Source organism: Somniosus microcephalus, chromosome 16, assembly GCF_052327205.1.
Source record: "Somniosus microcephalus isolate GS21.2 chromosome 16, FLI_Smic_1.0, whole genome shotgun sequence".
Classification (NCBI taxonomy): domain Eukaryota; kingdom Metazoa; phylum Chordata; class Chondrichthyes; order Squaliformes; family Somniosidae; genus Somniosus; species Somniosus microcephalus.
In genome coordinates this window covers 73,228,796-73,253,323 of record NC_141002.1, presented here as the reverse complement: position 1 = coordinate 73,253,323, position 24,528 = coordinate 73,228,796, and the positions used below count along the sequence as shown (strand labels likewise).

At 45.0% G+C, this 24,528-nt stretch overlaps 1 long non-coding RNA gene across 1 annotated transcript in view; it reads left to right on the top strand.

The window, feature by feature from the left end:
- The first annotated feature begins 4,028 nt into the window (after positions 1-4,028).
- Positions 4,029-24,528, top strand: part of LOC147106279 (uncharacterized) — a 32,891-nt gene continuing 12,391 nt past the window's right edge. The window contains exons 1-2 of the long non-coding RNA XR_015081415.1: positions 4,029-4,177; positions 5,816-5,848. This is a non-coding gene — a long non-coding RNA (uncharacterized LOC147106279). The remainder of the gene's footprint in view (positions 4,178-5,815; positions 5,849-24,528) is intronic.

Genomic DNA, 24,528 nt, shown 5'->3' with positions numbered 1-24,528 from the left:
ATGGAGGTTAAGTAGCTGCTCGGAATTTGATAGACTAATGAAAAAATGCTGTGATCGTTGCCAAATATCCATTATCTCTGCACAGACGCTAATCTCATTAAGGTATTTAGATGACATTTAAACCGTGAGTAGAAGCTGCTCCGGGTTATCCATTATTTTTAGTATATATACTGAAAAGTCAAAATGGCTGATTGTGTTTGCCTGTGTAATGGAGGCTGCCATCTCAGTGTGGTCCATGTTGATGAGCGGTGGCATCCACGGTGAAGGAGTAATGGCGGTGTCTTGATCACTGCAAGTTTGTTGAACAGTCAATAGTTGATTACAGTCAGCTGTGGCTCAGTTGATAGCACACTCGCCTCTGAGTCAGAAGGTGGTGGGTTCAAGTCCCACTCCAGGGACTTGAGCAGATAAAGCTAGGCTGACACTCCAGTGCAGTGCTGAAGGAGTGCGGCACTGTCGGAGGTGCCGTCTTTTGGGTGAGACATTAAACTGAGATCCTGTCTGCCCTCTCAGGTGGATGTAAAAGATCCCATGGCACTATTTCAAAGAAGAGTAGGGGAGTTATCCCCGATGTCCTGGCCAATAGTTCTCCCTCAACCAACATAACAAAAACAGATGATCTGGTCATTATCACATTGCTGTTTGTGGGAGCTTGCTGTGCGCAAATTAGCTGCTGTATTTCCCACATTACAACAGTGACTACACTTCAAAAGTACTTCATTGGCTGTAAAGCACTTGAGACGTCTGGTGGTCGTGAAAGGCGCTATATAAATGCAAGTCTTTTCTTTTTTTTTAGAAATTCTTTTTCTTTTTGAGCACTTTACATAATTATTTATATTGAAATCCAAACTGTTACAAAGTCTTAATGACTGGAAACTAGGGTTGCCAACTCTGGGTGGAGGCATCCCTGGAGATTTGCTCACGTGATGTTCTGGCCCCATGACATCTGGCCACTCGACATCAATTCACGTTAATTCTACAAATGTTATTGAATTTACCTTATAATGGCTGGGTCCCCTGTAGTTGAGCATCTTCGTCTGTGGTTTTGTGCCAGCAGCTGATGTTACAAGAAACAGGAGGTCACACCTTGAGCAGGCGAAGAGGGGAAACGGAGGGTGGGGAATAGGGAAAACCATTCTCTCCATCTTTGTCCCCAGTCTCCATCTCTGCCCCCCCCCCATTTCCAGACTTTTTTCCCTCCCTGACTTCAGAGCCCCCCCCTGATACCAGACTATTGCCCTGATTTCAGAGCCCCCCCCTCCCCCAATTCCAGATTTCCACCCGATTTCAGATAAATTAAAGAAAACAAAATGGGAATGTATGAAATGAGTGGTCATAAGGTGGGGGGGGAAGAGTAACAGGAAATAGCTTTTAAAGAATGGGTAGGTATTTCATCTGGACCCAATAATGTAAAAACTTACACTCATCCATATGAATTTGTGCCTCAAATGCATCAGTGCTCCCAAGTTGGTTTCAAACTCACTGATGTTTATCAGGGATTGTGTGTGAGAAAATATGGCTAAAGCACTGGCTAAAAATAGCACGATGGGAGTGTTGAGTTTAATTTTTTATGAATTAAACTTCTTTCAGTACCAAATACAACAATCAAATCACTTAATTTGTTCAGCTTGTGCCATAATATTCAAATATTCTCTCAATTTTTAAAGACATTTTTCAACATCTACTTTGAGCTGTTGCTACACATTAAAAATAATAGGAAAGAGGAAATGGTATTTTGACCAGGGTATACGCTTTTATCTTGTGCGGTGCTTCAGGCACTGTATTCTAGATGCAGTTCAAGTTAATAGCAACCTGAATGGGGGAATAAGTGCCTCAGGAGGATTCCCAAACATTCTTCTGATGCGTAGTTTTTCAGATGCATATTGTGGTTGCTGATCAACCAAAAGAAATTTTGATCAGTCACTATAATACTGTGAAAAATGCAGCACCTTCTCATCACTTTGCACAAATTGCCAGTAAATACTGTAAAGAGGAACATCTGTTTATCGCACCGCGTGGAAAGAATTGAGAGTTAGTTGTGTAAAAGCTCCTTGCTTAACCTGAAACCTGTATTTATGCTATTTGATGGATGTTGTCATACATTTACATTCCAAAGCAACTGACCTAAACGTAACTCCAAAGTCGAAAGGAGACATAATTTCATGAGTTTTGAATTGATAGAATTCCTACTTTGTAATTTAGACAGTGGTTTTGAGTTGGAGTCTGAAAATTGCCACTATTTTGATAATGCACACAGCTATTAAGGTGCTTTCTTCATCCTTCATGGCCAGGGGGAATTTTTAACTTTTTATAACATGGACTATGTTCAGGCTTGTAAAGTATGGAACGTTCAAACACTACTGCGCTAGGTGTGCACCATAACAACCCAAATTTAGAAACATATATACCTATCCATTGACCATTTAAAGGAAAAAGTTTACAAATCCATAACATTCAGTGTAAGTCCCAATTTCTTAGCTGTATTGCGCTCCAATTATCCATTACAGGAAACTTTCGTTTAACCGGAGGTTAAATGTCCAGAAAGCTCTATCTACCGGCAAAATTCAGGAGCCGTTTCCTATAAGTTTTTTTACTTCTCGTTGCTTTTTTTTTCCCAGTCAGGCTCTGCAAGGTCTAGCTGAAGCTGTTGCTTAGCTACAGAGATGCTTTTAAACTGCGGCTGACTGTTTTGAAGCTGTTGCTAAGCAACAGGGTTTGTTGATTCACACGGAGCTCAAAAGCTCCGTATGTTTTAACATTAGCGCTGGTTTCTACGGCAGTTTTGATGGTACGGCACCAGCTCGGTCCCGTCTGTGCCGGATACCAGAAAGTTTCCTGTATAATCTTGTATCCTTTTGCATTGTATCTAATGTGTAACTGTTGGCTGTCTAATGATTCCATGAGGTGAAGGATTTCACAGAAGTGTTCTACCTATAATGTAGAAGACCACTATAAAACACATTGCTTCATCACAAAGCTTCAGGAACCCTTTGGGGGAAGGAGGGTGGTGGGGGTGGGGGGCACGTGCAAAAAATGCACTCCTGGGAAAATTTACCACTACTAGTTTCAATCCTGAGAAACCAAGCTGTGGAATGTTTATAAAGAATGCATTTGTGATATAACTATATATGGTGCACAGAGGAACTCTTCAGCTAAAAAGACAGGGAGTAGCATGGCGGCAGTGATCATTCATGATAACATTCAGTGCCAGAGTCAGAATGAATGCATATTTAAAATCTGCTACACCGTGCACCCAATTTGAGCTGCACCAAGCAGTGAGGTGTCTAGTGAAGGCTGTGTTATTTCTGAGCAGTAAGCAGAAAGAATTGGACGGGAGGGTTCCTAATAGCTACTGTCAGCTGTGGCTCAGTGGGTAGTATTCTCACCTCCTGAGTCAGATGGTTGTGGGTTCAAGTCCCACTCCAGAGACTTGAGCACAAAAATCTAGGCTGACACTCCAGTGCAGTACTGAAGGTGTGCTGCACTTTCAGAGGTGCCATCTTTCAGATGAGATGTTAAACCAAGGCCCTATCTGCTCTTTCAGGTGGACATAAAAGATCCTATGGCGCTATTTCAAAGAAGAGTATGGGAGTTATCCCTGGTGTCCTGGCCAAATTTATCCCGCAATCAACGCTACTAAAACAAATTATCGGGTCATTATCACATTGGTGTTTGTGGGATCTTGCTGTGCGCAATTTGGCTGCCACATTTTCCTACATTACAACAGTGACTACACTTCAAAAAGTACTTAATTGACTGTAAAGCACTTTGGGATGTCATGAGGTCGTGAAAGGCGCTACACAAATGCAAGTCTGTCTTTATTGAGGTTTATATACAGGGAAGCAATGTCTGCATGGCTCAGTTGGCAGTACTTTTGCCTAAGGGGTCAGAAGGCTGTGGGTTTAACCCTCACACCAGGACTTCAGCGCTTAAACTAGGTTGGCACGCCTGTGCAGTGCTAAGGGAGTGCTGCATTGTGAAGGTGGCATCCTTCAGATGAGATGCTAAACCCTTTCTGCTTGTTCAGGTGGACGTTAAAGATCCTATGGCACTATTCGCGAAGAAGAGCAGGGAGTTCTCCCACTGTCTTGACCAACATTACTCCATCAACCAACACCACCAAAAAAGTTTATATACAGGGAAACACTGTGGTATATAAATGAGGAAATGTTTATTGGTAAGTATAATACAGTACAGTACAATCATTGGTAAAAGCGCTGTACTACATAGAGGCAACACACACAAAACGTTGGAATAGTTTAACAGGGTAACACTTTTGTCTTTAGAAACATCATGGATTTCTCCACTCTATTGCTTCATGTATATTTTTTTCTAAAGTTTTTCTTTCTTCTTTCCCCCGTTCATAAAATGAACATTTTAATTCAGGGTTCCATTGAATTGCAAAGGTGTCTCATTTCAAGTCTAGAATATGTGGAGACTCATTCATGCAACAGATTGAAAGCTTAGCGAGCCCAGAGGCTGTTTCAGTGGGGTGTCAGGCAGTTAACAAAAGACAGCCTCGGGCTGTGTACCCACCACTTGTTGCACTGTAGCTGGTTCCAGGTTTGGGGACATGGGAAGTTTTTTTGCAGATTTGTTAGAAAAACAAAGTTGGAGAGTGCCGAAAACAAAACATGCGGCATTTTAAAGAAATCCTAGCTACACAGGGTCTGGCCTCTAGGTCATTTTCTACTGACAGAAAATTCCTTTTCTGTTAAGTATGATTTGAAGAGCTTCCAAGACTTTGTTGCTTAAATGAAATTGAGGCAATACAGCTTTCGCTGTGTGGTGTAGTATTTCATCCTCTGTGCTTGCACTGTGTCTGTAACACAACAGCACTGTTAAAACAGTTCTGAGCATAGCATTTCTTTGTTATTGATATAAATTAGTACAACGTGCATTTTGATTCTTGGTCTCACACAGTATTAAGCAATATATTTTAACAATACAAAATGACTGGAGGGTGTTGTCGGTGCAAATCCTGTTCCTTTTGATGCAAGGAAACTAAGTATTTAAAGGGTTAAATCTTTCAGAAGAACCCAAAAAGCCAATAACTCTGACTACAACCTGAGGCACTTGTTAATAAGGTCTGCGACTTCAATTGTTACCAGGTTTCTGAGCAATGTGTAAATCCTGCCTTTTTTCATGAATGACAATTAGAAATGTATCGCACTCAATCTGTTTTCCTGAAGCCATTCATAAAAATCAGATGGCGGGGCCTGGCCAGGAGCTTGCTTGATGCTGGGATGAGAAGGGTTGGGAATAAGCACTGGCAAACCCCTGCCCCCCCCCCCCACCTCTTTCTGTCTCTGCAGTCATCGATGGTCCATTTGTTGAGATTATGGGAGGATTGAGTGCTTTTTGGAAGGGCAGCTGGTAAAATTACTCTGACACATACTGGGCTGGGAGCCAGTGCTGGCCTTGATTCAGACATTGTCTTTCCCCTCATTGAACTGTCAGGACCTAATTCATGGAAAAAAAAGTCAGTGAGCTGGCAGCTCTCTCAGAGCGTTTCTTTTAGCCACGGCATGCACAAGTCAAATGAATTCAGACTGCGCAACCAAAACCTTTTTTTGTTAGTATAACACTTCTTCTGATTTGAAGGGATGCAGGGTATATGCCTACAGGTTAGGAAGAAACGAGAGGTGTGGAAGAAAGTGGTTTTGAAGGAAAAAGCTGTATTTTACTGTGTGAAAATCAAGGGAAGGGTGTTCCGCACTTTGCTGTACTTGACATGCTGATATGCTTACAATTAAGGAGCGTGAAAAACAGCATGAATACTTGATGGAATCTAACTGTAGATTTTTTTTTTCAGCCACAGCAAGAGGTCCCGAAGAAGCCTGCTCAGGTAGTGTGGACTTTTATATTGTAATATAAGCACTTTAGAATAATGGTTTAAGCGAAGAGATAGCGGGAATAGGGAGGCGGAGAGCCTGGACTGCTTTCAAAGTTGGAGTTAATAACAAGGACATGAGCTCATGTGGGCTTCCTAATCTCAGCTGTCTGAGGAAATAGTGATAAATTGTATAAACATGGAGACTACATGGAAGTTCATGGAGGATAATGTAAATCTTACACTACATTCTGAGGAATCTCTTCCTTTTCCATCTGTTTCCTTCACTGTATCCTAACAGATGTCTTTACCATGTGGTAGTCTGGATCAGTTTAAAAACTTCTGATCTTGTAGTAGACTTTGGGGTTTCTAGAGGTTACGTACACATGGCCTTTTTACTTCAGCTAACCTTTTCTTGTATAGGAAGGCTTGGTAACTGGAGTGGAAGGAGAGAACTTGATCCACAATTAGAAATGTAGTCTGAGATTCATATTCTTGTCAGCACAGTGATGATAATCCAAATGACTGAAAAGTCAGGAAGCCTCTTTATTGAAGCTAATGTGTCCAGCTTCTAAAGAAACACAATGTTCAGTTGAGAATCGATGTCCAAAGCACACAGGACCTGAGCAGCATAATGACTGCATTAATTTCAAAGCATCAGCATTACTACAATTTCTTGGCGATAAGCCATGGGAGATATTACAGTACCAGCAATTCCGGTTAACCCTCCATAGACTTCCAACATTTGTGTGCCATATTGAGGACTTCTCTTGCCTTTTAAATGGGATATTTCTGCCAGTATTAGATAGTATTATCTGCAAACATATACAGCTTTTGTTTTATACGGGGTTGTTTAATACACTTAATAAGACATTAGTGTTTCTTTTACCCCCCACTTTCTGATGGTAGTGACTTATTGTAATGGCAGGCTGTTCAATTATGACCTCATTCTTACCTGGAAGCTACACACGCACTTTCTGCCCTGGCCTTCCCCCCCACACCCCAACTAGATATGCGGCACTGAAACAAGTATCTGATTTTGCCAACTAAGCCATTAGGGGAGCTTAACGTTAGCATTTTTAGCGTTGATTCCCAATCTTTGTGAATTTTGTTTAGCCAGCTTTCCACATGGAAATCCCATCACCTCATTCAAGAGTCTCCAAACCAAGTAACTGAGAAGTCTCCACAGAATAGATTTTCTGTTTGTGCAATACAGAGTGTGTGTGCACTCCCTGTAGGAACACAATTTGCTCGACCACTAGTGATCTTTCCCCTGCTTGACAAGCAGAGATCACTCTACTCATTTGTGCACTGGCTTGTAGAGGTATCTGAATTAAATAAGAATTATTATAGGCCCCAAATGACAGCTCTACCCCTTGCCAGGGTCCATTAGTGAGCCAGAGTGACCGGTCAAATATCAAAAATGCCCTAGAATCCTGACTTTACAGGGTCAGAAAGACTTTGCAGTCCATCTGGTAAGTCCCAAAAACTAATGCCTCTCAATCCCTCTCAAATATGTATCCAATTCCCTCCAATTTTCCCACATTATTTGGTTCCCTGGGCAGTCCATTCCACACGTTCACCAGCCATTGCACATACTTTAAATCTAACCTGTTGGAAGCACCTTCCTTCTAAGCTTGAGTCCATGTCCCTGGCTCTGGAGTTTGTGGGGAGCCTTGAACAGATTGAGGTTCAATTTATTTATTCTCTCAAAAATCTTGAATATCTCCAGTGAATCTTTTCTCCAGACTAAACAATCTTAGGCTCCCACAATGCTTAATGCATTAAGTATCATCTTGGTTGCTCTTTTCTGCACTTCGTCCAACGCCTGAACATTATTGTTCCATGATGGTCAGCGGAATTGTGCACAGCACACCCATCGGTGGCCATTCCGGTGCCTTGTGCAGACTCATCATCTACTGGAATTTGTAGTCGTTCCCTCTAGCTAGACATCCCAAGATCTGGTCATCTTTCCTTTCTGCTGCTTCACAGTGTCATTGGATTCAGTGAGTTATCCACCAATACCCCCCGATGTTGTCCTGTAGCCAAGAACCATAGTTGATACTCCCACAATGTTATTTCCCTTCTCTATTCTCATGACCTTGCATTTAACCACATTAAATGTAATTAGCTGCTCCTCAGCAATGTTCCAAATTCATCCAGATCCCTTTGTATAGGGTTGCCTGTGTCCTGTTGTTTGAAACCTGCTCTCCCCACCCCCCCCCCCAAATTGGCATCATCTGTAAGCATCTTTGTTTCTGTCCCCAGAAATAAAAGTTATTCAATTATCGGGTCAGCCACAAAGTATTGATATGATTCCAAATGTTCAAAGTCAGAAGTCATCTTGGTGTCACCTTAACCCCCAAAATAACCCACTTACCTCTTCTCCTTCTCCCCAAGGGAGGACAGTTACTTGTTCATCATTAGACAACTGACAATTGCAAATTTCAGCCTTGACCAGGTTGACGGCAAGTACCAGGAGCTCCTCATGAGTGGCACAGTGAGCAGCACAACTCATAATAAAATTATGTGAGCGCATTGCTACCATCCTCCTGACCACAGATAGCCAGACCCCATTGAATAGTGTTTCCAACAGTTGGAAGTGCAAAGTTTCAACAGCAGCTACTTGCCATTTTGCAACCCAATCCTGCTAGGGATTGAGCCCTGGGTATGAGTGTGTGTTCTCACAGCTGGCCTCCAGGTAACCCCTTCCAAAAGCTGTTGTCCCAAGTCTTGGTGGTTCTTATCAGCTATAGGACATCTGTCTTCAGGATTGTGGAAGGACCTACCCGGAGCTACTTGCATCATGCCTGCCAACTTCATGTGCAAGTTCAGTAATGTGCACCAGACTTGCGCATTAAATAAAGCTTGATTTTTCTTCTCACTTAACACCACCAAAAGTCTAGGTTTACACTTTATTTTGTCTCAACTTTGATGCATGTTGATTGGATTCCAAGAGGTTATGTAGAAGCTTCATTGTCCCAAATCCTCAGCGTGCTTTACCTTTAGATGGCACTTCAGATTTCCTGTGTTTTTGTTCTATTTTTCCTCTTTACATGCACAAAGAAACTGATATAGGAACAAATAAACTGTTTCCATTTGCATGCATATAGGAATTTTTTTAATTTGAAGTTATATTTAATGGTTATTACTGACCCTTTTAGTCTTGCTTTGCTATTTGCAGTTTGCAGTTTTATTAGTGTTTTTGTGCAGAAGATGTTAATTTTGACAGAATAATTGGGTGTCGCATGCTACCATATTAATAAGCCGTAGCTGCATAAATGTGATGCATGTACATTTAAGCAAGCTGGGTGGCCAGTTATGATGGTACAGGTCGAATGATTCTACAAGTCTTTGTATCATGTGTGTAACTGTGTTTCTCAACCTCTCCACACTGCCCGTCCAATGCACATATTTATGACCCGGCTGAATTTGAGTCTTCATTGTTTACAGTTTTTCTTGCACTCATACAACACAGGAGGCAAACAGTGAGCAGCAATGAGAAAGGAGGATTAGCCATGAAGTGCCTTCAGGTGCACTTATACCTACAAATGGGACAAAATTATAATTCTTGATGTCCCATTTTCATTGCTACAAATTTAACCCATATCCTTTAAAACTGGTGACCTGTGTGATGTAGCATTTTTTAAATTATGATGCTCCTTAAGTCAAAAACCTGATGGGATCTGAAAGGTTAGAACAAAGCAGATGTATTTGAAATTCTAAGCACATGGGAACTATACTAAAAACCAACAATTCGTATGGCCCAGAGGCCACACGGTAAGCAGTAAGTGCTCGGGATCGTCTACCGAGGTGTCCCACAGGATCCCCGCGGTCGGGGGGGTGCACAATATCGTGGCAGGGGAGGTCTACGATTTTGTTCTGGGGCCCAGAGGATCACATTTGCTCCTCCTGGCCCCACAAGGATACTTAAAAAAAGAAATTACACTTCTCTTTTTGGGCCTCTTCTGGTCCCAAACAGGAAGGTCACTGCCGTTTCTTGCGCAGGCCTCCCAGTAAAAATTGCAGTCGCGCCATGATGTTGTCATCGGGAGCCAACAGACATTCGTTAAAAAGGACCCCGCTGGCTTTGGGCAGGTGTCCTTGCAGCCTGCTCAGGAGAGCAGGTTAAGATACAAAACTGTCAGCACACGGCGACAACCATGGCAGGTAAGTAACTTGGGTGATTTTAACTGCCCAGGGTAGGGTTAAAAAATCCAACCGCCCCCCAGTAATTTCCTAGGAAAACCTCTCATTAAAAAAAAATCAGCTGCAATCGGAACTTTCTTTCAAAGGATAATTTTAATTTGCAGTGCACCATAGAGACTAATTGATAATTGTAACCTGCTGAAGCTTTTGATCTCATGGTGAACAGTCTATTAAGTTTATAGGAATTAAACGAGATTGAGTTTTGCCAGTTGAATGTCACGTCATTGAATCTGGTGATTTGTAGAGGTAGATGTATTGCTAACCAGTGACCATTCTTAATGTGTGAGCAATTCAGAGAGCGAGACAGTAAATAGGATATTTGACCATAAGAGTCATCTTAGCCAAGCACAATTTCTGTCCTCGCCCTATGTCCACACACATACACTTTCCAGTAGGGGTCACTGGGTAGTCATCCAACAGCAAAAACAGCAATCTTGACTTTGTCCTGCGTGAGTCATGCCAGGTTTTACTGGAGCACAAGAAAAGGCGAGTTATGCTTTCTTAGGAATGTTGAAGAATATTTCAGGAGATATGAGTAGTCAGGTTTATATTTCAGACCGCATCAATGCTGTTTTGAAACGCATGTGGGATTTCGCATTGGAGTGTAAGGACTTTGAATAGTGGATCACGCACTAGCTAGAAATGACAAGTAAATGGCGTATACGGTGGATGGTGGTCATAAGTAGCTAAGGGTGGTTATGAGATAATGCCTGTTTAGTTTGGCAGATTGTTCAGAGTTGGCTCCTGTAATAAATAGGAACAGACTATACCAAAATCCCAGAGTGTTGGTCGCTAGAATTAATTTACGCCATCATAGATTATCATATTTCCTGCAGCATCAGTTTTTGCCTTAATTCCATTCCTTTTTAATTGATCAGCTACACTTGATCAGTTGTGTACTGGCCATCAGTGATTTTTTAAAAATATTTACTAACGCACTAGCTTGTAACAATACAGAAAGATTTGTTGTTTGAATTCTTCGATGAGGTTTATATTTGAAGTATATGTTAGAAGTTGATCAGATGGTCAGTCTAGTTTTCTTGATCAGTACCATTCGTGGAGGAATGTTGACACTGGGACAGTTGAAGCTGCAGACTATTGGTTGTCTAGGTCAGCATGTCATTAGTCAGTTGAGGCACATTGTGGTGACCATTTCACTTACCGTTTGATGTGTATAACTGGCAGCCAACATCTCAAAGCAAAGGATTAGATAACGTTTGTTTTTAAGAAAGTTCTCCATTATTACATGCAACAGCTATGTGATGAAAAAGAGACCACCTTTTTTTCCTGGGGGGCAGGGGGGAAATACAAAACCGAATTGGATTTCACTTTTGTTTTCCTGTCTCTTTGTGCTGGTACTTTTGTTTCGACTGTGGCTGTTGCTGCCATCATTGAGAGAGCTGTGTGAGAGAAGTCACTGAGCCCAGCAGTGAGGGAGCTGCATCAACATCTGTAGATATAGTGAGTTAACTTTGGGGTTTCCGTACATGTGCCATTTCAACTGTATGCATTTATCTGGCTCCCTCTCACTGTCTGCTTTAGTAACTGCTCCCAACCAGTTTCCCCCAATTATGTCATTAATGCTCCCTGTCAAAGTATAACCACAAAAATATGGAAGGAAATGAATCAGAATTCTTTATAACTTTCCATGATTTATATATAAGGAATCCTGGCAGAGATACTTTTAAATATAAACTATTCCTAGTTTAGAGCCATCACGGCGGATGCTTGTAGCACTCGCCCCATCCTTGGAGGAGGGGGAGGGAAGACTATTGGCCCCACAAAGGAAAGTTTTTTTTTTAAAGTACCTGTTTGGGCTTCTTCATCGTCCTGTAGGTCCCGACCCTCTCTTCAGCCTGGTGGGAAAGCTGCAGCGACTTTCCCGCTCAGGCCTGAGTTAAAATCGCAGTTGGAGGCCGATGACATCATCAGATCCCGATCTTCATATTTAATGAAGGGGCCTGCTGGCTTTGGGTGGGCGGCTTAGCTGCCTGTCCAAAAGCCAGAGTGAAAATCGTGGTCGGTAGGATCCGGCAGCTTTCTGACGGGTAAATAACCTGGGGCTTTTTAACTCTTTCTCCCTGCTCCCTCCCTTTCCAGTAGGCCCAGAGAGCTGTGTCTGGAAGTTGAGATTCCAACATCAGAGAGCACTGCTCCCAACTCTAGCATTAATTCAATTCAAAATTGTTTTTGAGGAAAAAATGTATTGTGGTGCTGTGCAGTACAGGTTCTGATTGGTGTGTATCTTGAACAATTTATATAATGTTGAGTTTTGCTCAAATTCATTGAGAATATAATCAATTACTTCCACTATATATTCAGAACCTAAAAATAACCGATCTCAAAGGGATGTTTATGGCTTAAGTGTGAGGATTATGTAACTGATCCTCCTGAACCTTCACTTTCATTAATTATTTACCAGTCTGTTCTATTTTTATAAAGAATTGTTCCAGTTTACTTCGTAGAACCGACATTTTTGGTCAGTGGTTTGAATTATTTTAGTAAAAATGATGAGTTCCTACAGTTTTTGGTACCACTGTATCCTGCTATCAAGAAACAAAGGCCTTGATTTTCAGTGTGCTGTGAGGCGGGCTTTTAGGCGTGCGGGGGGCTAAAATCCCGAATTCGTGGGTCCCGACACCATCCCGCCCAAAACCCGCCTCCACATAAGTTTCACGGGAGGCGGGTACCCGCCCCGCACTGGGACCCGCCGACCCGAGGCGGGAAGGGATTAGTGCCAATTAACTGCCTGTTAACAGGCAGTTTTTAGCCTAATCCCTATTTTGAGGGGTGTCGTGTGGGATTCCCGACGGCTCCAAACCACGCCAGGTTAGAGCAGGGTCGCGATGTCAGTGTTCAGGTGAGTGATGGGTGCATGAGTGCAAAGGTAAGTGTGTTTGGTATGTCTAAAGTGTGTAAAAAAGTTTAAATTACCTGTACTTACCTTAACAGCCTTTCTTCCTCTAGGTTTCGGGAGTCCATCACTCAGCCGGCACTGAAAGCAAAATAGCTGCGAGCTGTCAAAAGTGACAGCCTTCAGCTTGCATTGCCGGTGAGAGTTCTAACTGAGTCTGCGTAGAAGGACTCCGGTTAGAAGTCAGACTGTCAGTGTTTGACAGCTTCAAACAGCTGTGAAACACTGATATTTCATCTGTCATGACGTCTTGACAGATGAAATTTCAGTCTGTGACGTCACCTGTTGCCGGGTGGCCCTTAATTGGCCTGCTGAGCCCGCTGGGTGGGCTCAACAAGGTCAATCAAGGGAAAATCGCATGGATTGGCCGCATCTCGATGGAGGCGGGACTAAAACCCGAAAGTTGTAGTCCCGCCTCCTTCCCGACTGCTGAATGAAAATCCAGCCCAAAGTGTCAAAGAATTGTGATTAAACAAAACACTAATCCGTAGAATTGGGAGTGAAAAATAATGGGGTCGTTTAAATTGTTTCGCCTGGTGTTAACATCCTCAAAATGGGGTCGGTAGCCTTAGTGCCCTGTTAACCCCGACAATGCGGCCAGCGCCATTTTGAAAGTGGTCAACATCTGGGCGCCCAAAGCACCTGCTTGTTTCAGGTTGTAGGCCCAGTTCAGTATGCAAATGGTAGCCTTAGGACCCCGCTAGCCATTTTAGGTTGGAAATAGTTGGAACAGCGGCGTGCACACTTCCATCCTTTCCACAGGCGATAGAGACAAAGAGGCAAAGCCAAAGTAAGTTGGATAGTTTTTTTGAGGGACCCGGAGAACCACTCCTGCTCCTCCAGGCCCAACAAAAATAATCTGGGCTGCTAATGCCTTGGGACCCTTCTCCTCCCTCACACTTACCTTGATGATGGCTGTGGCAGCCTGATCTTGGTCAGCTGTTTCACCCCTGCAGCTCGCTGGCTCAATGTAATTGAGGCCGGTGCCTGGAAATCGCCATCATCTCTTTGCGGCAGGTGAGGGTGACCGACCATTGCTCTCCGTCGATTGGTCACCCAAAAGTCAAAAATTGAGCCCAATGTCTATTAAACTGTTGATGGCCTAATTAGGGCAATTAGTTTTAAATTGCCAAATAGCATCAGATGTACTTGTTTAGTGACTGCATTTACATTGCACACAGCAACCTGATATCCAATAACTCTCCAGTCTTGCTGCAGGAATTGAGAGCTGATTTACACAGACTTCTCGGAATCCATTTTCAGTTCATTGTTGCAAAGCTTAATCAAAATCAAAATCCGAGCTATGCAAGAAAAGCAATATTAGTTTGGAACTCCAATTGCTCAAGCCTGCATTTACATTACAGTATCAGATCTGCTGTTTGGGTTTCAGAACTGCTGCTTTTGAGTTTGCAGTATGATGGGAAGTCTGAAGACATTACAGTAAAGTGGAAACTGCTTTGCTGTGGCACTAAAGTTGGTGTGTAAATACGCCCAGAGGATGCTTAAGGGGCTAGTGGTTAACTCAATAGTGTTTAATTCAGTTCTTTTATCCTGTCAGTAACTCTGCTGCAGGGACTTAAACACGTAATCCAGGCCGACACTTCAGTGCAGTAGTGAGAGAGTGCTGCACTGTCGGAGGTGCTGTCTTATGGGTGTGATGTTGGACCAAGGCCCCATCTGCCCTCTCGGGTTGATATAAAAGTTTCCATGGCACTATTAGAAGAATATCGGGAGTTTTCCCCGGTGTCGAGGCCAATTTTATCCCTCAATGAACATCACTAAAACAGATTATCTGGCCATTGTTGTTGTTTGTGGGAGCTTGCTGTGCACAAATTGGCTGCTGCATTTCATACATTACAACAGTGACTACACTTCAAAAGTACTTCATTGGTTGTAAAGCGCTGTGGGACATGACCAACACTACATAAATGCAAGTCCTTTTTCTTTAATTGCCTCAGAAAGCATTCACAGTCTAAACATAAATATGTTGCCCCCCCCGCCGCACCCCCCCCCCCCCCACCCCCCAAAAGAAAAACGAGCACAGTGAGGTTGATGCAAGTTATTTCTAACGGTTTTCACCTATGGGAACTTGCATTTATATAGCGCCTAATCGCACCTCTTGGGGCATCCAAATACAGTGAATGTTTTTGAAGTGCAGCCACAGTTGCTTTGTAGGTAAACATACAGCCATTTAGTGCACTGCAAAGTCCCACAAACAGCAACGAGGTGAATAGCCAGTTGATTTGTTTTTTGGTGGTGGTAGTTGAGGGAGGCATGTTGGCCAGGACACCTATTCCTTACTTTTCTTCAAATAGTGTCAGGGGATTTTTAACATCTACTTGTATAGGCACTTGGGTCCTAGGTTTAATATCTCATCCAAGGATGGCAGCTTTGACAGTGTAGCACTCCTTCCATACTGAACCGGACTATCCACCTAGATAATGTGCTGAACTTCTTGACTTGAACACCACATTGATAAAGGACCTGCAGATATGTTATCCAGCAGCAAGGAAGATTGAGAAGAGCGTTGGTGCGATGACACAGCCTTGCATGACCCCGGTTCGTACATGAATTGGGTCTGTGGAGGAACCGTTGGTCAGGATTACGGCTTGCATGTCGTCGTGAAGCAGGCGGAGGATAGTGACAAACTTTTGAGGGCAGCCGAATTTGAGGAGGACACTCCATAATCCCTCACGGTTGATAGTGTCGAAGGCATTTGTGAGATCAAAAAAGCTCACCCTCAGTAAGCTCCCCACTGGAGTGGAGCTAATTTACAGAACAAACGGGAAACTGTTCAACCTCCGTCGCCTCCAGTCCAGATCCAAGGTCATCCCATCCTCTGTCATTGAATTACAGTATGCAGACGATGCTTGCGTCTGCGCTCACTCAGAGGTCGAACTCCAAACCATTGTAAACATCTTCACCGAAGCATACGAGAGCATGGGCCTTACACTAAACATCCGTAAGACAAAGGTCCCCTACCAACCTGCCCCCGCCACACAGTGCTGCCCCCCGATTATCAAAATCCACGACAAGGCCTTGGACAACGTGGACCACTTTCCATACCTCGGGAGCCTACTGTCAACAAGGGCAGACGTCGATGACGAAGTCCAACACTGCCTTCAGTGTGCCAGTGAAGCCTTCGGTCGCCTGAGGAAGAGAGTGTTTGAAGACCAGGACCTCAAACCCGGCATTAAGCTCATGGTCTACAGGGCAGCAGTGATACCTGCCCTGCTGTATGCCTCAGAGACATGGACCATGTACAGCAGGCACCTCAAAGCACTGGAGAGGTACCACCGGCGCTGCCTCCGCAAGATCCTGCAAATCCATTGGCAGGATAGGTGCACCAACGTCAGTGTTCTCGCTCAGGCCAACATCCCCAGCATCGAAGCTCTGACCACGCTCAATCAGCTCCGATGGACGGTTCACATCGTTTGCATGCCCGATACGAGACTCCCAAAACAAGCGCTCTATTCGGAGCTCCGGCACGGCAAGAGGGCCCCAGGTGGGCAGAGGAAACGCTTCAAGGACACCCTCAAAGCCTCCTTGGAAAAAGTGTAACATCCCCACCGACACCTGGGAATCCCTGGCCCAAGACCGCACAAAGTGGAGGAGAAGCATCCGGGAAGGCGCCGAACACCTCGAGTCTCTTCGCTGGAAGCAAGTGGAAGCCAAGCGCAGGCAGCGCAAGGAGCGCGCGTCAACCCAAGCACCCCACCCACCCGCCCCTTCAACCACCGTCTGCCCCACCTGTGACAGAGACTGTAGGTCCCGCATTGGACTAATCAGTCACCTGCAAGCTCATTTTTAATGTGGAAGCAAGTCATCCTCGGTTCTCCTCCACTTTATGCGGTCTTGGGCCAGGGATTCCCAGGTGTCGGTGGGGATGTTACACTTTTTCAAGGAGGCTTTGAGGGTGTCCTTGAAGCGTTTCCTCTGCCCACCTGGGGCTCTCTTGCCATGCCGGAGCTCCGAGTAGAGCGCTTGTTTTGGGAGTCTCGTATCGGGCATGCGGACAATGTGACCCGTCCATCGGAGCTGATTGAGCGTGGTCAAAGCTCCGATGCTGGGGATGTTGGCCTGAGCAAGAACACTGATATTGGTGCGCCTATCCTGCCAATTGTGAGAAGTCACACAACACCAGGTTATAGTCCAACAGCTTTATTTGAAATCACAATTCAAATAAAGCTGTTGGACTATAACCTGGTGTTGTGTGACTTCCCACATTTGTCCACCCCAGTCCAACACCGGCATCTCCACATCATATCCTGCCAATGGATTTGCAGGATCTTGCGGAGGCAGCGTTGGTGGCACCTCTCCAGTGCTTTGAGGTGCCTGCTGTACATGGTCCATGTCTCTGAGGCATACAACAGGGCGGGTATCGCTGCTGCCCTGTAGACCATGAGCTTAGTGCCGGGTTTGAGGTCCTGGTCTTCAAACACTCTCTTCCTCAGGCGACCGAAGGCTGCACTGGCACACTGAAGGCGGTGTTGGACTTCATCGTCGACGTCTGTCCTTGTTGACAGTAGGCTCCCGAGGTATGGAAAGTGGTCCACGTTGTCCAAGGCCTTGTGATGGATTTTGATAATCGGGGGGCAGCACTGTGTGGTGGGGGCAGGTTGGTAGAGGACCTTTGTCTTACGGATGTTTAGTGTAAGGCCCATGCTCTCGTACGCTTCGGTGAAGGTGCCCTACTAGCTGCATAGATAGCTATCCGGAGCAGAATCCCTTGCCTTTCCCCCCCACCCCATCCTTAACGAATAAGTGTTGAGGCCAGTCTTCACACCTCTGCTACAATTGTGGCTGAGCTCAGCTAGCCTGGTGTAGATTGGAGATCAAACTTGGGACCTTCTAGATCTGTATGTCTCATTTACTCCCTTGTTAAGCTGGCTGAGTCATTGGGCATGCAAACTAATTTCTTTGACAGTATGGACACAAAGAATTCCAATTTAATTATACAAGCTTGGTTGGAAGATCTCCAGAGGCTTTTAGATATGGGAAGAATGACATTCAAATCTGGAAGACTGCAAATGTAGTATCCATCTGCAACGGCATTAAAGAAGGTCAATGTAAAATGTTCTATTGGACATATTTATATACCCCTGCAGACTACATAAATTTAAACAAACCCATTTGTGAAAAATGTTGCTACATTCATGGTGAAGTTGCCTCCGTATTTGATATATTTTAGACCTGTCTTCCAAAATAGCCCTGATGGAACACAATCACTCAAGATGTTTAAACTATCCATGACATAGTAATTCCCATCTCCCTAAACACATAATAGGGTTGATTTTAACTGTCAGCACGTTTGGGGCAGGAGTGGAACTCCCACGGAGAGTTAACTGTGAGGCCTGGCCCATTTTAACTCCCGGGCCTCATTAGTATTTGGCAGAGTCACGTCAGGGACGGCGAACGGGAGTGAGAATTCAGCCTGACCCAAGGGAATGGCCCCGGGCATAAAGTTAATGCTTGGGGGAAGAAAGGAGATCCCAGCGCTGGGAGGGAGAGGCAAGGCAAGGTTGGTGAGGCCCAAGGACTGCTGAGAGGCCCAGGAGATCATTCCTGCTCCTCTTGGCCCAGAAAGAATCTTTAGAAAAGCGAAATAAAAATATAAAGCTTGGCCTCTTCTGGCCGCTCTGCTGGTCTAGCTGATGGGTTTGGCTCTGTTCAGGCCTCCCAGTTTCCTGAATTAAAACTTGCGTTGTGTTGTCAATGACTTCGTCATGGATTTTCAGTGTAAAGTATGCCCCCACCTGCCTGGGGTGGGCAGTCCTCCCGTGCCCGTTTTGATGTGGGTTGTGGGGGTAGTAATACGTTGGGACTGCAGCGCAAACCCCCACCTGCCATTTTAATGACTCGCCCACCTTGTTCATGCCTGGTAGGTTAGGTTAAAATCTACCCCAATGACTCAAAAGAAAACAACATACTCCCCATCCAAGGTTATACAGCGGAAAAACAATCTGTGAAATGGCTTTCATGGAAGAAGTTATGCATCAACTTTGTGTGACCTAATCAGAAGATATTCTCATTTTCCTGAAACCCCACCTAAGGCCCCTTCAGCTAATATTCAACATTACTGTATCCCTGTTTCACAGCCCTGTCTGTGCTACCAGCATTCTTAACATACTATGATTATTTACCTCAAAATAGGATTTTCACTCTTCTTTTACAATTAGTCTAACTTTTAAATTGATTTCACCATTTACACTTACCTTCATTCTGATCGTATCAACTCAATATTTATTGTACTGTACCTGCGTCTTTTGATAACCTCAGTTGAATTGCGCTTCACCATTCTCCCTAATTCAATTTGTATAATTAAATCCATGAGAGTGTAGTGGTTCGTGTAAATCGCCACTATATAAAAAAGTTTAGCTTCGACGAACTATAAATAAGTTGTTTATTTACCAGAACAGGATAATACAGCAGGTAAGGTAGCAGGTAAGATGGCTGACTGCAAGAGCACCATATTGTAGATCACAGGATAATTACAGCAGGTAAGGTGACAGGTAAGGTGACTGACTGCAGGAACTCCATGTTGTAGGTCTTACGGTAAGTAAGATAGCAGGTAAGATGGCTGACTGCAGGAGCACCATGTTGTAGACCTTGTCCCAGCGGGGACTCCACAAGGACTGCGTTCCCAGTCCCGTGGGGAGCGTGTGGGGAGCCTCATGACCTCCTCACACTCGGCTCTATATTCCCAACGTCACGTGACCGCGTCATGACATCAGCACGTTCACGTGCGCTTAGGCGGTCACGTGACCTGCGCCGTTGTCAGTACATCTCCCCGTTACGGAGGCTGGCCTTTAAGGCCGAGGTTACTAGGCCGGGCTGTGCCAGTACTTGCCGCGGGAGCGGAGAATCCCTTCGCTCCCGCTTGCTGGCTGATACAGCCGAAGTCTCGATAGGCCGGGCTATGCCGGCGGCCGTCTTGGAAGCCCAAATCGGGCCAGTGCGCATGCGTCGTGTGACGTCAGCGCGTTAGGTCGGCGGCCGACGCGCATGCGTCACGTGATGCGTGACGTCAGCGCGTTAGGTCGCCTCTTAAAGGGGCAACGGCCCAACAGGTAAGTTAAAGAGGCAACAGCCCTAACTGGTAAGTTATACAATTAAGTAAATTAAGTACATACAGTTAGGTAAGTTATACATACGTAAATAAGTTAAGTTAAAGAGAATTATGTATATATCTCAATGTAAAAGACAACCGTTAGGACCGCCACAAGAGGTTATTATTTAAAATAGTAGCATAAGATTCTAGTTAAAACTTCAACTTTTACGATAACGTTTTTAGACATACAAATTTTTAAACTCAGTGGCTCAATGGTAGCTCTCTCACCTCGAGTCAGAAGGTTGAGGGTGTAAACCCAGCTTCAGAAACTTGAGCAGATAATCTAGGCTTGACACTTCGGTGCAGTACTGAGCGCTGCAGTATTGAGGAGCCACCTTTCAGATGAGGTGTTAAATGAAAGCTCCATCTGCAATCTCGGGTGGATATAAATCATTCCAATGACACTATTCGAAGTAGAGCAGGGGACTTATTCTGGTGTCCTGGCCAATATTTATCCCTCAACCAACACCACTAAAACAGTTTACCTGGTCATTATCACATTGCTATTTGTGGGACCTTGCTGTGTGTAAATTGGCTGCTGCATTTCCTACAATAGTGACTACATTTCAAAAGTACTTCATTGGATGTAAAGTGCTTTGGGACATCCTGAGGTCCTGAAAGGTGCTATATAAATGCAAGTCTTTCTTTTTCTTTAATTATCTCAGAAGTATTCACAGTCTAAACATAAATTAGTACCTGACTGTTCTGCAGCCTTAGACATGAGGAACCACACCATCCTCCTTGAACATCTCTCCTCCGCTGTCCAACTCAGTGAGACTGCCCTTGGGTGGTTCCACTCTTACCTATCCAGTTGTAGCCACAGCATTTCTATACTAATGGTTTCTCTTCCCACCCCTCATTTGTCACTTCAGGGGTCCCCCAAGAATCTATCCTTAGTGTCCCTCCTCTTCCTCATTTACATGGCGACATCATCCACCGACATGGGGTTAGGTTCCACGTGTATGCTGATGACGCCCAGCTTTACCTCTCCACCACTGTAGACTTGTCTAATACTTCTGTGCTGTCGGACTGCTTGTCCAACATCCAGTCTTGGATGAGCTACAATTTCCTCCAGCTAAACTTTGGTAAAACTGAAGCCATTATTTTCGATACCTGTCACTAATAATATAACCTCACTGCGAACTCCATTCCCCTGCACAGTCACTGAGCCTGATTATTCTAATGCTGTCTTGGCCAGCCTCCCATCCTCGACCCTCTGTGAACTTCAGCTCATCCTAAACTCTACATCCTATCCTGCAACAAATGCCGCTCATTCATCCCTGTCACCAATGCCTCACATTTAAAATTATCAGCCATGTTTTTAAATCTGTTCATGCCCTCCCTACCTCTGACTTCCTTCAGCCCTACTACACTCCCAAACTCTCCTTTCCTCTGACTTTTGTGCAACGCCCCCGCCCCCACTTTCCCTTCGTCCCATTATTGGCAGCATTCAGCTGCCTAGGTGCCATGCTCTGAAATTACCTCCCTAAACTTCTCCACTTCCCTGTCTTCCTTTTTAAGACCCTTCTTAAAACCCACCTCTTTGATGGAGCTTTTGGTCACCCCTCCTAATATGTCCTTATTTGACTAGGCGTCTTTTTTTTGGCTATACCTCTGTGGGGCATTTGGGGATATTTTTCTACTTTAAAGGCACTATATAAATACTGGTAGTAATACTAGTAGTAGTGGTGGTAGTAGATACATAAATATCATTACAACAGTGAGACACTTTTTTTTAAAGAGGTCAGATAACTGAGTGGGCTACTTGAAGCAGGAAGTGAGGAAACAGGACAGATGAGACAGGGAGGCCCAGAGGTGAAAATAGTGAGCCAGTACTAGCTCTACTATTTTCCTCAATTAATTAAATCTTAGGCCGGGATTTTCTGCCTGGAGGCGGGTTAGTGTCGGGAACGTTAGTCAGTGGGTTCCGGTCCCGCTGCCGGCACCAGCCGCCCTACTGACACAATTTTAGGTTAATTGGGCTAGTTGAGCCCACCGTGTACATTACCCGCCCTGATCACAAGGTGCGGGTCTGCTGACACCTTTGCAACCAATGTATTTAAGGGGGCCATTTCACAATTAGATCTCACGTCGTTTCTGATGCTCCTGACTGCTGCTGCGCTCCACGATGTCTGCAGAGAGACAAAAGGCAGCTCCCCACTTTAACGAAGAATCCCTCCATGTTCTTGTAGAGGGAGTCCAAAGACGTCGGGAGGTCCTATACCCAGGTGATGGAAGAAGGAAACCTCCTCAGCAGACAAAGGCAGCCTGGCTGCGAATAGCTGAGGAGGTCAATGCTAGGTTTGTGTTCAGATGCACCTGGGTCCAATGCAGGAAAAGGTTCAATGATCTGCTGCGCTCTGGAAAAGTGAGTATAAAAGCACACTTACCTTAACATCCCCATCACTCTGCATTGCTAACCCTACTCCTGCACATCCTAACTCCCCCCAACATCCCTTGCACCATCACCCATCCCTCTCTCCCTATGCACAGAATCACTTCCCCATCTAACTATGCAACCCTCACACCTACCCTCAAGGTTATGCAATGACAACAACTAACAACTCAAAAGGAAGGAACTTGGTAATGGGAACCCACTCCATCACAGTCGCCCTCTAAACATCTATCCTATCCATTCTTTACACTCATTGTATCACTCTCACTGAAACTCCACTTCTTTCCCTCATTGCAGGAAAAGAGAGTCTACAATAAGAGGGAGAACAGGAGAAGGACCACCATGCTTTTCACAGCTCACCCACGTTGAGGAGGCCGCTCTCGACATTGCGGGATCAGTGGAACAGCTCGAAGTGGGGGGAAGGAGAGATGGTCTCAGTAGAACAACCTGGTGACAGAATGTTTCTCCATCCATCTTATTTGGCTTCATGAGTGACACATATGGCATCTGATGTTAATAGAAATTGAATGCTCATGTGCACAATGGGATGTGTCTGCAATCTACATATCACATGTCTAACTCATGTCTTTACTCTCCCACAGGACCTTCAAGAGCTCCACTCCCTTCTGTCCAGGAGGAAGAGCAGGAGGACTCCTCAGAGGATGCTGCATCCTCTGAGGAAGCAACGTCAGTAGAAATGAGCCCACCTAGAACCAGCACAGAGACGCACACCTCGGTGGGTCGTTTGCGAGATAGAGTAGTGTTATCGCTCATACTCCTAGCTCTGCGCAGCTGAATGCAGACGCTGAGTCTCGGGGGCCATCCAGAAAGAGGGTGGTGCTGGAGTTTCAAGAACAAGTGCAGGAGACTTTGACTGGGTTTGCAACCACGGTGTGCAGAGAATGGTGGAGTCCATCTCAAACATGAGCAATACCATGGTGCACGCAATGGCAAATGTAGGTACCGCCATGGAAAGGATAGCAACCTCCATGGAGGACATAAATTGCCAGACTCAAAACAACATGGTAACTCTTCGAAATAGATGGTCAGCTATGGAGGATAGATGGGCATCTATCATGGAGAGGAACCAGAGGTCCATGGACGTCCCCGATATGATGACTGTCAGTACAGAGACGGGTCCTCATGGCCCCACTGATATGCAGCACGGTGCTCTCCAGCTACTTGTTAGCAGAGAAGTGCGGGTGGCCCATGAGAGGGATGATGTTGGGAGGCGACATGCAAATGGGGGCTCCTCTCCAAGCGCTCATACTTCCATCCCCTTGCCAAGCCCTTGGTCAGAGCCCCAGAGGACTGCCCGAGTAGTGATGGCCGAGTCTGCCCCTGTGCAACCGCAGGAGGAGCAGACTTTGGCAGGGCCTTCACAGGCTCCAAAACCCAGAGGACGACCGCCAAAGGCATCTAAGCAGGCGCAGCAGGGAAGTGAGCAGGCTGTCTCTACATCTGCTGAAGCCACAGGGGTAGCACCACGTAGAATCACATGTAAGAGAAAGCTGACACGTAAATAATCACAAGGCTACTCACTTGCGTGTTCTGGTAGAATTCAATGATAAATTCCTGTTCTTTCATTCTGTTGGAATAAATTACTGTGGTATGAATGTTTGACATCGTTGCCATATGTGTGCTCACAATTGGAGGTGGCACAGTGAAGGGTGAGGGCGCCCCTTATGTCTAGCAATGCAGGTGATAGTGGATATAGAGTTAACAGCACACACTTACAGCCTCAAGACAGAATCGCCGGAATTTTGCCAGCGCTCGGGGCGGGTTTGGAGGTGGGACATCCAGCAAAATCGCGAAGATTGACAGTGGGTCAGAAACCCGCTGTCGAGCCGCCTGCAAACAATCTTCCCAGGTGTCGGATCCCCGATTTGCGCATGGACCCAACACCTAGCAGCAGGAAGAGGATTATAGACATTTAACTGCTTGTTAACAGGTTGTTAACAGGCAGTTAAGAGGCTTTTTGCAATTTTGACAGGCCTACTGCAGGCTTCCCGATGTCCGGACACCACGCCAGGTAAGTGTGGCGTGCTGTGGGTCTACTGTAATGT